Consider the following 11,804-nt stretch of genomic DNA (forward strand, 5'->3'; position numbering starts at 1 on the left):
GTAGGGAAACACCTCGTGTGTACCTTTTCTGGACATCAAGAGAGAATCTATTCATATCATGTGCAGGGGTGGAGGAGGTGTGTGTGTGTGTGTGTGTGTGTGTGTGTGTGTGTGTGTGTGTGTGTGTGTGTGTGTGTGTGTGTGTGTGTGTGTGTGTGTGTGTGTGTGTGTGTGTGTGTGTGTGTGTGTGTGTGTGTGTGGGGGGGGATAAGATGGAGGATGAGAAAATAAATTGAGAAATATGTTGAATTTCTCTAAATGTTCTCTTAATGTTCCTCTAAATTTAAAGAAATATGTTCTCTAAATTGAGAAAATAAATATGTTGAAGATGGAGGATGAGAAGAGGTAATTGAGAGTTAGGGAGAAGTGAGAAGGAAACAAGGTCGATAGGATATATACCTTCTTCTTCTTTCGGCTGCTCCCGTTTGGGGTCGCCACAGCGGATCATCCATATGATCCGCATAGTGATTTGGCACATGTTTTACGCCGGATGCCCTTCCTGACGCAACCCTGGTCGCCTCTTACGACACAGGGATATGGCACACCTATTTTAACCGGGGTATACACCGGCCCAGTATACTGGTACTCATTTCGCCGACCTCGGAAGGATGACAGGCTGAGTCAACCCCCTGGTGTATTAATTCAGTGGTCCAACGGGGCTTGAACTCAGGACCTTTTGGATCCCAAGCCGCTGCCCTAACCACTGCGCCAACACCAGGCTCATCGATAGGATGATAGGATATATATATATATACACCTTCATGGAAGGCTTATCCTCGGTCAGATTCACCTTGCAGGGGTCTCAACTGCCATTTTGATTCAGCCTCCTCAAAAATCCTTGCTTTGGAAACACAATCTATTCTCACAGATGAAGTACTGTACATATTGAATATATGATTTCAGATTTGAGGATCGGATCTTGTGGACTAAATAAGTGTCAAAATCTGGAGTGAAATCTGAAAATGTGAAGAAATTAACGATTCTTATAACTAAGCGTATTTATTTAAGGAAGGAGATGATCCCACCTTCTCCATATTCACACAAGAACATGTGAAATGGCCAAAGTGTTAAACTTAACTCTTTTGAATGTTCCGACAATAATATTGAATGAATATCAGATGAATTTTCCGCTCCGCTCTGGTGAGACACGTCTGGTATCTCCCTTCAAAATGTGTCCCAAATACTTTACCTCCTCCTGGCAAAACTGCAATTTGGCTTTCAATGCTTTGTGTCCCTTCTCTGCTGAGGCCCCCAACAGCGTCAAAGTATCTTGTTCACACGCTTCCTTTGACGCTGAACAGATGAGCAGGTCGTCAACATATTGGATCAATGTGGATCTGCTGGGAAAAACTACGTCATCTTGGTCGTCTTTCAATGCTCGAGAAAACAAAGTAGGGCTCTCTGTGTATTCTTGTGGAAGCACAGTCCAAGTATATTGTCTTCCATTATACGTGAACGCAAAAAGGAATTGTGACCCAGGGGCTATCGGTACACTGAAAAAAGCTGAACAAAGATCTACGACAGTAAAATGTGTAGTATTACTTGGGATACTTGCTAGAATGGTAGCTTGATTTGGAATGACGGGGTAGGCCGGGATCCCAGTCTCATTCACCGCCCTCAGGTTCTGTACAAACCTTCATGTCGACTTTCCGGGTTTTCGCACAGGTAAGATCGGCGTATTACATTGGCGGACTGTGGGAATAATTGTTCCTTGCTTCAATAGCACTTCCACTACGGGAGCTATCCCTGCTTCCGCCTCTGGACGCAATGGGTATTGGGGTTTGCGAGGCAGCTTCTTTGATGTATCTATATTGATCTTTACTGGGTGCATGCCTCTAATTCGCCCCACGTCGTTCGCATGTGTTGCCCACAGACAAGTCGGGACCTGCTCCCCCTTGTTTCTGAGAGATCAACCATCTCGAACACAGCCTTCACAGTCCCCCCACACTCTGACCAACAATATCCATCCGCTCCGATCTTCCATTGTCCTTTTACTTGGCTCGACCCTACCAAGGTCACTTCCGATGCTTTCTTTAGACTGGTTACCATGTGCCCTATGTCCGTTGTTTGGTAACCTCTCGCAATCGCTAAGGTAACATGCGGTGTAACACTGGACGGTTGATTGCACAGTTTCAATTGCTCCTGCGTCAGATGCACCTCCAGGACAATACCTTGCTTCCCAATCCACATTGTCCCCAATGTTATGTCAAAACTCTGGTGTGATTTCGAAATAGTTTCCTTCGCATAGACGTTATCTTTTCCTTAACGTCGCAATCTGCAATGCAACGTAATCGAGTCTGCACCCTGTCCGTGTCAATGTGATGCTGACTTACACAGTCGCACAGCTCCGGTACGCTCCTCTTCAAATTGAACACGCACACCCGCAAATGGTTAGATGCTTCACAATCCGTCACAGTCCACCGGTATACAAGATTCTCTATTCTCCTGCAATAGATTCAGCATAGTTATATGCAATTCGTGAGGCATATCCAAATACACTCCTTCGGGGGTACACTTCACTGTATAATTCAGCTTACATAATAGATCTCTTCCCAACAGATTAATTGGCATGTCAGTAACCATCAAAAATGCATGTTGCGCCGACAAAGGTCCAATTCGACAAAGTTGTTCAGACAGTGGGATCGCAATGGCAACGACTGATACTCCTACAACCTTTACTTGTTCTCGCGATAAAGGTGCGTTTGGAAAGTCACTTTTCCTGATCGCAGATTATGTTGCCCTGTGTCCACCAGGAAAGGAATCTCTCGGCTTTCAATTGTCAAAGTCAGTCTCGGTTCGTAACCCGGTTTTGAAGTCAGCAACGGTAATTCAGATAAGGTCTCTTCCGTTCTCTGTCATAAAGCGAATGGGCTATGGGGCGGAGGTGGTGGAAATGAGCTCTGATGTGGAGGGGGTGGAAATGAAGCAGCTTGCTCAGCCTGTGTTCCCCATCCGTCGTGCTGATGGGAATTTGCACCTCGGTCTTTGTTTGGTTGCATCGGTCGCCTCTCTCCTGCCGGTCTGTTCATATCATAAGTCGGACCATTCCTGCCGTTCGGGCACTCCCTTGACCAGTGACCTATTTGCCCATACGCACGACAGACCTCATTGCGCAGGTCTCGGTGTTGTGGTCGGCCACGGTGACGGCTCGGCCCAAGGTAGTGTGCATTATAACTCGCATTTCTCCCACTTGGCCATTCTCCTTGCCCGTTTACCTGGGTCGGCATCAGTTTAGCCTCAGTCTCAGCATGATGCTGTTCGATCAAAGAACTGCAAAGGGTTATATAGGGCATCACATCCTTCACATGCTTTGATTCCCAGCCGATACATACTCGCTTCACATCATTCTGCAATTTTGCTGCCAACCTGCTGATAAAAGCATGAGCGAACAGGACACCTTCTTCATCTTTTAATCCAGAGTGACGCTGATACACACTCCGTAATCCAACGGATCTTCAGATGAGCATTGTTTACACGCTTGCATTTTCCCCCAATCTGTTTTGAGTGGTGCTACACGTCACCGTGTCAATGAGCTTGTTGACATGTTCTTTGAGCTCATCTCTGGTTCCAGGCGCTTCACTTGGCCATCCTGCGACTTGTTTCAATTGTCGGAGTAACTCCTCGGACACAATCAATTTCAACAAAATATTCATGTCCACATACTGTAAGTCGGCTGATGGCATTCCACAATCACACGCAACTCTCGTTGAAAACTTTTGTGGATACTCTCGTATCTTCGGCATCTCGTTGGCAATGGCCCTTAACTCAGAACCCCATGGCCGATATATTGCTTGCACGCCTCCGGCCCCCGGGTAATCTCGCAATGGGAACGTACCTATCGGTGCCTCATATCATCTTCTTCCTTCGCAGCCTCCAACGTGGCCTTTCTGGATCGGGTCTGCACTCCGACCCTGTCACCAAGAGGAGCCTGTGGTGTAGCGGGCCTGCGGGGGCAGGGCATGATGTGGAGGAGTGGTCGGCGTGATCACGTGCTTGCAAGGGATATAGGAGTGCGCGCCACCTGAGGCGTTGTAGTGGTTGCTGTAGTCGCTGTGGCTCGTAGAGTGCATCGAGTATGTAATAAAGGGGAGTTACGGGCAACGTACGCTCACGCTTCCGCTCGTGCAACAAAGCCGGGTTGGACTGTTTCCCCCGCTCGTGTCTGCCTTCGAAGCACCACTATCACAACACTACAGTTTGGCGACGAGGATGTTCGGATCGGCGTGTGCAGCGTGGTTGGGTTCGGATCGGTAGCGAGTAACTCAGCGCACCCCGCCAGGTTCGAGGTTCTGGAGGAGCGCATCGCGAAGAGCGTATCGCAGGTTCGCACGCCGAGCGCACAGGCTCCGGAGCCAGGAGGCTCGCCAGCACGGGCATCTCACCAGCATGGCAGAAGGTCGGGGCACGGCGCACGGACGCGTGCCCGTCTTCGTGAGTGATAACGGGCTATCGTTTCAGGATATCGTGGAGAAGATGAAGACCCACTTGGCGCCAGAGAAGTCATTGCAGCTCGCTCGGTACCAGTTCGATCACCTCGCAAAGGGTGCGGAGGAGCGCATTGCAGATTTCGTGGCAAGCGTGAAGCATTCGGCCGTGGCTTGCAAGTTTACGGCAGAGGTGCGTCCGGCGCGACTCAGAGATCGTTTTATTTCAGGTCTGCGAGATGCGAAGATGGTGGCAGCCATTCTGCGGGTGAGCGACGTTACATTTGACTCAGCGGTCGGGACTGCGTCGGCTGTCGAACAGACGCTCACGGATGTCCGCGCCATCGCCGGCCAGGACGTAATGAGTAGCTCCAGCTGGGGCATGTCGGCTGATTCCGGGGTCCACGCGATGACCCAGGTGCCCCAGGTCGCGCGCGCGCGTCTGGCGGTGCGGGCCGGGTCGTGCACCACAGCGCGGCCGCACCGGGAGCGAGGTGGATTTCCAGGGGTGCTGGGGGTGTGGTGGTCCGCACCTGCGACGAGTGTGCCCGTATAAGAACACCGTGTGTTTGCATTGTCACAGGGTGGGACATTTGAAGCGTGTGTGTCGGATGGCAGGGGCCTCTGTTGGGGTCTTGGATGGCGAGGTGCGGGAGGACCCCAGTGACCTGGGGAGCGGCCTGCAGCAGGGGCATAGCGATGCCAGCGGGCCGGAGCAGGAGATGCAACCAATGTTGAGTCTGTTTTCGATTGGTCCGGAGGTGACAAGACTAGTCACGGTGGAAGTCGAGGTGAATGGCGAGCCGACCGTGTTTTACGTTGACACCGGGCTGCAGTGTCGGTCATGGGCGAGCGGGCGGCTCGTAGTCTTCGCGGTGTTCGCCTGGTCAAGACGACCTTGTCGCTGTGCACGTGCACAGGCGAAGCGATTGCACCACTTGTGGTGGCCGACATCTCGGTGGTCTGCCGGGGACGAAGCGCCCTACTCTCGGTGTTTGTGGTACGAGGGGAGGGGCCCGCCCTTTTGGGTCGGGACTGGTTGGCGCACCTCGAGCTGGATCTCCAGTTCGTACCTCCAGGTGCGCCGGTGCTTCCTTCGAGACCCGAGGGCGAGGTTCTGGCGGCAGGAGCCGCATCGATGCAACGGGAGCGGCCGTTCGTTGCTTCCTGCAACGATGATCTGCGGTTCGGGAGCAACGGGAGCCGTGCCAGCTCTCGCGCTGAGCTCTCGCGCTTCGGCTGCGCTCATGATGCAAGGCCCGCCTGTGTTGTTCAGGCGGTGTCGACGGGGAGTTGCAGTGAGCCCGTCGCGTTCAAGAAGTTCGCGGATCGCGACTGTCGACGGCAAGCAGGTCATCGCAACGTCGCGACGACAGCCGGGAGACGGACACGTGATGTGGTTCATGGGTTGCTGTTCATTGCGTATTTGATTTTCATTGCTCAAGTGATGCAGTTTAACGTTGTTGAAATAAATGCCGACAGTTCAGGTGTGAGAATATGTTTGGCTGGGATCAATCGATGGGATTTTCGTGATAACAGATGTGATGTGAAGGCTTTGGGAGCGATTGTGGCAAATAAAGAGGTTTTATTGGCCTCCCGCTGCCACAGGCCACGGGTTGTTACTTTGTCATGTGCGGGGGTTTTATCGGAAAAACGCGCTGTACGGAAAAAGGAGTTTGCAATTGCACAGATGATGTTCTTATTGATTTATGACGGGCCTGGGTTTGTATGGAATTTCTACCATCTAATTGTTGTGTGGGTCTCAGAGATCGACTCAGAGCCGGGGCTGGTTCGCTGTTCAGCGTTACCCCCACCTCTGATTTCGGCAAGGTCAGACGTGCCTGGCGCCTGGGGCGCAACTCTCTGTTCTCGCCCGAGGCCGTTTGGATGTGCGTTGGAATCTCAACTGATTGTAGTGCGTGGGTTGTTATGGGGTATTTGTTGCGTCCAGCCGACGTCGCTGTTCAGCGTCCCCACCCAAGGTCAGTCGGGTTTGGCAGTGGCGCCACAGTTTCCAGACAGCGGCCTTCCGGCCTCGGGATGTTTATCTGCTTCAGGTCTGGCTGGGGGAGATGTGCCGCCTTGTCGGCCGGAGGCGTTTGATGGTGCCAGGGGAGGTTTGCTCGGGAGGTCGCCACGACCTCGCCGGAGGGCGTGTAAGCATGAACCGCCTGGGGGCGCTTTTGCTGCGTAGTGATGCTGTGCTTCTTGATATCTGTAACACGGTCAGGGTTTTGTGGGTTCATTGTGCAACTCAGTCTTCGGAACCTGGCCGTTGCAGCTCCACTCGCTCGCATCGACACGGTATATGGTGTGATGTGCCTATGCTTTTTCTTTTTGAGGCGATTATCGTTTTTGGTACCTTATCTGCTTTTATATTGTGGTATCCTATGCTGCTTCTGGTTATTATGATGATGGTCATTTAATAATCATAGTTTTAGGAGGGAGGAGTGTGGTGTAGCGGGCCTGCGGGGGCAGGGCATGATGTGGAGGAGTGGTCGGCGTGATCACGTGCGTGCAAGGGATATAGGAGTGCGCGCCGCCTGAGGCGTTGTAGTGGTTGCTGTACTCGCTGTGGCTTGTAGAGTGCATTGAGTACGTAATAAAGGGGAGTTACGGGCAACGTACGCTCACGCTCCTGCTCGTGCAACAAAGCCGGGTTGGACTGTTTCCCCCGCTCGTCTCTGCCTTCGAAGCACCACTATCACGACACTACAGAGCCCTCTCTTGTCATTGTGTCGCAGCAGGTTCCTCTCAACGCTCTCCGTAATCTACTCTTTTGGTACTCCTCCTGTGGCTCCTCTTTGATGCTCTTCCTGCCCTGTACCATCATCGCCCGCTGCGCCCGGTTCTTCATCCTCGAGTGTCGGCACTGTTGGAACTATGTCTGGAATAGGGTCGGGCCACCTATCAGACTCCTCTCCATCATCCTCCAACTTGACAGGGGCAGCTCGCTGTTTTCTTTTTGATTTATTTTCAAGTCTCACGGGCATCTGCATGGTCACCTGGTCCAGCTGACCCTTCAGGTTTAACAGCCGTGCCTTTTAGACCCTGTCCTGACACTCCTCCATCCAGTCCATGTACGTGCCTCGAGGCCTTTTTATCTTTTCACTTTTCCTCCAGAACTTTCCTCAGGTGATTCAAACAATCCCGATCAAAAGTACCATTCTCAGGAAAAGGCAATTTACTGTTCATAGTCCAAACGCACCAATTTGCAATGTCTCTCACAGAATCAGGTCCGTATATATATATATATCAAACATATATCTCGCGCATGTCCCTCTGCGTGGCCTGGGACAGGTTGCTTCGGTATACCCAATCTCATCACTCTTTCCACTAGCATTTCCCATCCTGCAAATCATTACCAGGTCACAAATACCATGAAATATGCACTTCAATATGGCGATAATACAACAAATGCTGGCCAGCACTGTGATAAAGCAACTATATAGTACTGTTAGTTTGAACCACATACCCTCACACACAATCACACTTTATCACACAGCGAGCTTGGCCTCGAACCCCTCTCTTTGCGGAGGTGGGACTCCAACCCCCCTCCCTTTTGGCCAGAGGGGATTGGCCTTTCTCCCCTTTGCCTGCTGTACTGAGTACAGCACAGTGAACAGAGTACTGAACTCGCTCAAGGTACGGCGGAGACTCGAACTCCCCGTGAAGATATCCCTGATCTCTGTTCAGCCCCGAAGGCTTAAGCGGTCTGTAACCGCAGGATCCCATCAGGCCTATCAATAAAAATTCTCTGACATGTACGTTACCTGCTAAGAACAGGCCTGCCATCAGGAATGGGGTGAACGCTCTCCGCTTACCTTCTAGTCTGCGATGCTCAAGCGTTCGCTGTCCCTCCGGACCATGGACTGCCTCCAGGGATTTAGTAAATCCCAGTCATGGCACCAATTTGTTGTGGAATTTGTTGTCTTAACCGACTGTGTAAATACTATTACTCAATTTGCAATACACAAATAATCCACTGTCCACAAGGAAAAGCACATTTGATCAAAGAACATTTATTGCACGGTACCACAGAGTCCAAACCACTGAGAGGTAAACATCCACAATGATTTGCACTAAACTAGCTTACATTTCCTGAATATATATATATATATATATATATATATATATATATATATATATATATATATATATATGCTTTGGTAGGAGTGGAGGGGTCTGGGAAAACAAAGAGAGAGAGAGAGAGCATGATGACCGACAGCTGGCCTTGGTGAGATTGGTTTCACACGAAAAAGGCATTTTACTGGTCAAACAAGATACTAAGAAGCAGACAGGGAAGGGGAGTGGAGGAGAGGTGGGAGATAATACATTAGGTTATAGGTCCTAGTAAGAATGTGATTATATACTTTTTGAATACATGGAAATGAATATAAGGAATTAAGTATATAAAAAGGCAGTGAGTACATGGGTAAAAACCAGTGAGTAGAGTAAAAGAAAAGGCAACTTGTTTAAAAAGGAATATTCCCCATTACCCCAGTTCTACAACCTCTTACATGCCATACCCACTTCCCAGGGGCTGCGCTTGACTGCTCCTATTACATACACCACCCTATAGAGCATCTCCAAGTACTGAAAAACTGGAGGTTCTTGTAAGTATTATGAAGGCGATTTATGTTCTACAGTGTTCAAGTGTATAATTCAATCTAAATAAAAGGTTTAAAGAGGTGTAAAGGCAAATAAATAAATTAATTCCAGGTTTTTACCACAGTTTTACCGAGTGTCTACTCCATCACCCTGTTGAACACGGTACATTAGTTCTTCCTGCCTGTTGTTTGGGTCCTTTTTGTCGTGAAAAAAACCATGAGTTTCCTGTTTGGAATGATAATTATCAATTTGGTTTCACTGCCAGGCAGACAGAGGGAAAATATCATGTTACTCCTCTCTGCGCATGTGCGATTGAGACAAATTCAAAGGCAAAGTACGGTAAAACGGCAAAGTTCTCTTCCTATTCATGTTCTGATCTGTGTTCAAAAATACAGTACAACATTCGATTTAAATAAGTTTTTACTCGATCATAAACTGAGAAGGCAGACAGACAGACGTCCAAACATGAACCAATTGCTAAACCCCGCTTTCCGTGTCGGGTGTGCAGGGAAACTAGAAGAGCACTCGGTCGAGCACATACCTCCTTCAAGCTGAACAGTTTACGTTTTGTATCCCACTGATGGGCCGGATCTGCATCCGGACCTGAACCAAAATCGAATCGACTTGTTGTCATGTAACCAACACACCCACCAAGTTTTGTCATAATCCGTCCACAGCTTTTTGAAATATCGATTTGGGACCAGTCTCTTAATGGTGAAGAATCACTTTTGAAATTCTTGCATCCCAATCTGGATTTTCACCAAAATCGAATAAATTCGTCCTTGTCACAGACACAACTAATCCATAAGTCTTGTCTGAATCCGTCCATCAGGTTTTTAGATATCCTGCTCACAGACAAAAACACAGCCAAACTCGAAATCACTCATCGAGCAACACTTGGTGAAACACACCAAAACTAGAAGGGCACTCGGTAGAGGGCATACCTCTGCCCGGATCCGGATCTTCACCAAAATCTAATCAATTTGTCCTTGTCACACACTTGATCTGTCCACAAAGGTTCATCTGAATCCGTTCACAACTTTGAGATATCATGCAATATCGTTTTTAGCCCCATCTCTTAAAGTGAAGAATCACTTTAAAATAAATAACTCTAGGATCCGGATCCGAATTAGTATCTTCACCAAAATTGAATCGATTTGTCCTTGTCACACACCTAAACTGTCCACTAAGTTTCGTCTGAATCCATCCATAACCTTTTGAGATATTGTGCTATATGTCGTTTTTGGCTCCATCTCTCAACGGTGAGGAATCACTTGAAAAATTATAGGATCCAGATCTGGATTCGGATCCACACCAAAATCTTTGCATCTTCACTTTTGGAACAAACCCTTTAGACCTTTAGACCTGTGAGATCGTTTCGACCATAACTACTATTGGAATGTACCCTCCTTATGACCCTTTAGACTTTTACACCATTTAAACCCCTTAGACATTTTAGTCCTTTAAGACCATTTTAGTTATCGTATGACCCTTTTAGTCATTTTAAAACCCTTTCAACTGTCGACTCCCTTAGACCCTCACACCATTTAGACCACTTTCGACCATTAGACCCTTTACACTCCTTTAAGGTCAAAATGGGTTTGAAGGTCCTTTCACTGGACAAAAACTAATGAAACATTTTTTTAAAAAATCAATTCACGACCCACTCATCCAACATAGTTTTCACAGAGTGAATACAGTCATGTTATCAGGCCTTTCAGCCCACACGGGCCCATCATTTTCCATCGAATCAAACTGAAAAATCAACTTTATCGCCTAACGAACCCGAACTACGACCGCCCTCCATCGGAGACGAGCATCTGTCCCACTTTGGATTATTCATTTTCAGTTTACTTCGATGGAAAATTATCATCATTGTATGTTATGTTTACGTCATTAGATTTAAGTTAATTATCTCACCACCTGGATGGAAATTTTAAAAAGGGCACCATCACCAAAATAATTCGTTTTTGCGCATCGATGTTCATGAATCATCATGCCGAGTTTCAAAACGATTTGTTGAGCTGCCTCGAAGGAAGGGTAAAAAAACGAAAAAAAAACAAGCAGTCATAGACTGGTACTTACGAAATCGTCATCTTGACCTCTGACTTTGTCTAATAAAAGCTATCTCTGGAGAAGGTAGCGACGCAAACCAGAAGTTTCTACCATGATTCGGTACCAAACCATCAAAAATTGAATTTTTGACCTCACTGTGACCTTGACCTTTGACCGATTTTGACCAAAATCTAATCAGCACTAGCCATCACCCTCCTGAATCACGTGGTGTAATTTGACATTGGTAGCTTCTTCCGTTCTCGAGTTATCGTGCCTACAAACAAACAAGCAGTCATAGACTGGTACTTACGAAATCATCAACTTGACCTCTGACCTTGTCTTATAAAAGCTGTCTCTGGAGAAGGTAGCGATGCAAACCAGAATTTTCTATGATGATTCTGTACCAAACCATCAAAAATCGAATGTTTTGGATGTTTGACCTCACTGTGACCTTGACCTTTGACCGATTTTGACCAAAATCTAATCAGCGCTAGCCACCACCCTCCTGAATCACGTGGTGTAATTTGACATTGGTGGCTTCTTCCGTTCTCGAGTTATCATTTTTTGGATGTTTGACCTCACTGTGACCTTGACCTTTGACCGATTTTTGACCAAAATCTAATCAGCGCTAACCATCACCCTCCTGAATCACTTGGTGTAATTTGACATTGGTGGCTTCTTCCGTTTGAGTTATCTGTACCAAACCATCAAAAA

The sequence above is a fragment of the Eptatretus burgeri genome, chromosome 13 (genome assembly GCF_056783735.1).
Source record: "Eptatretus burgeri isolate ZD-2024b chromosome 13, Ebu_testis_v1, whole genome shotgun sequence".
Lineage (NCBI taxonomy): Eukaryota > Metazoa > Chordata > Myxini > Myxiniformes > Myxinidae > Eptatretus > Eptatretus burgeri.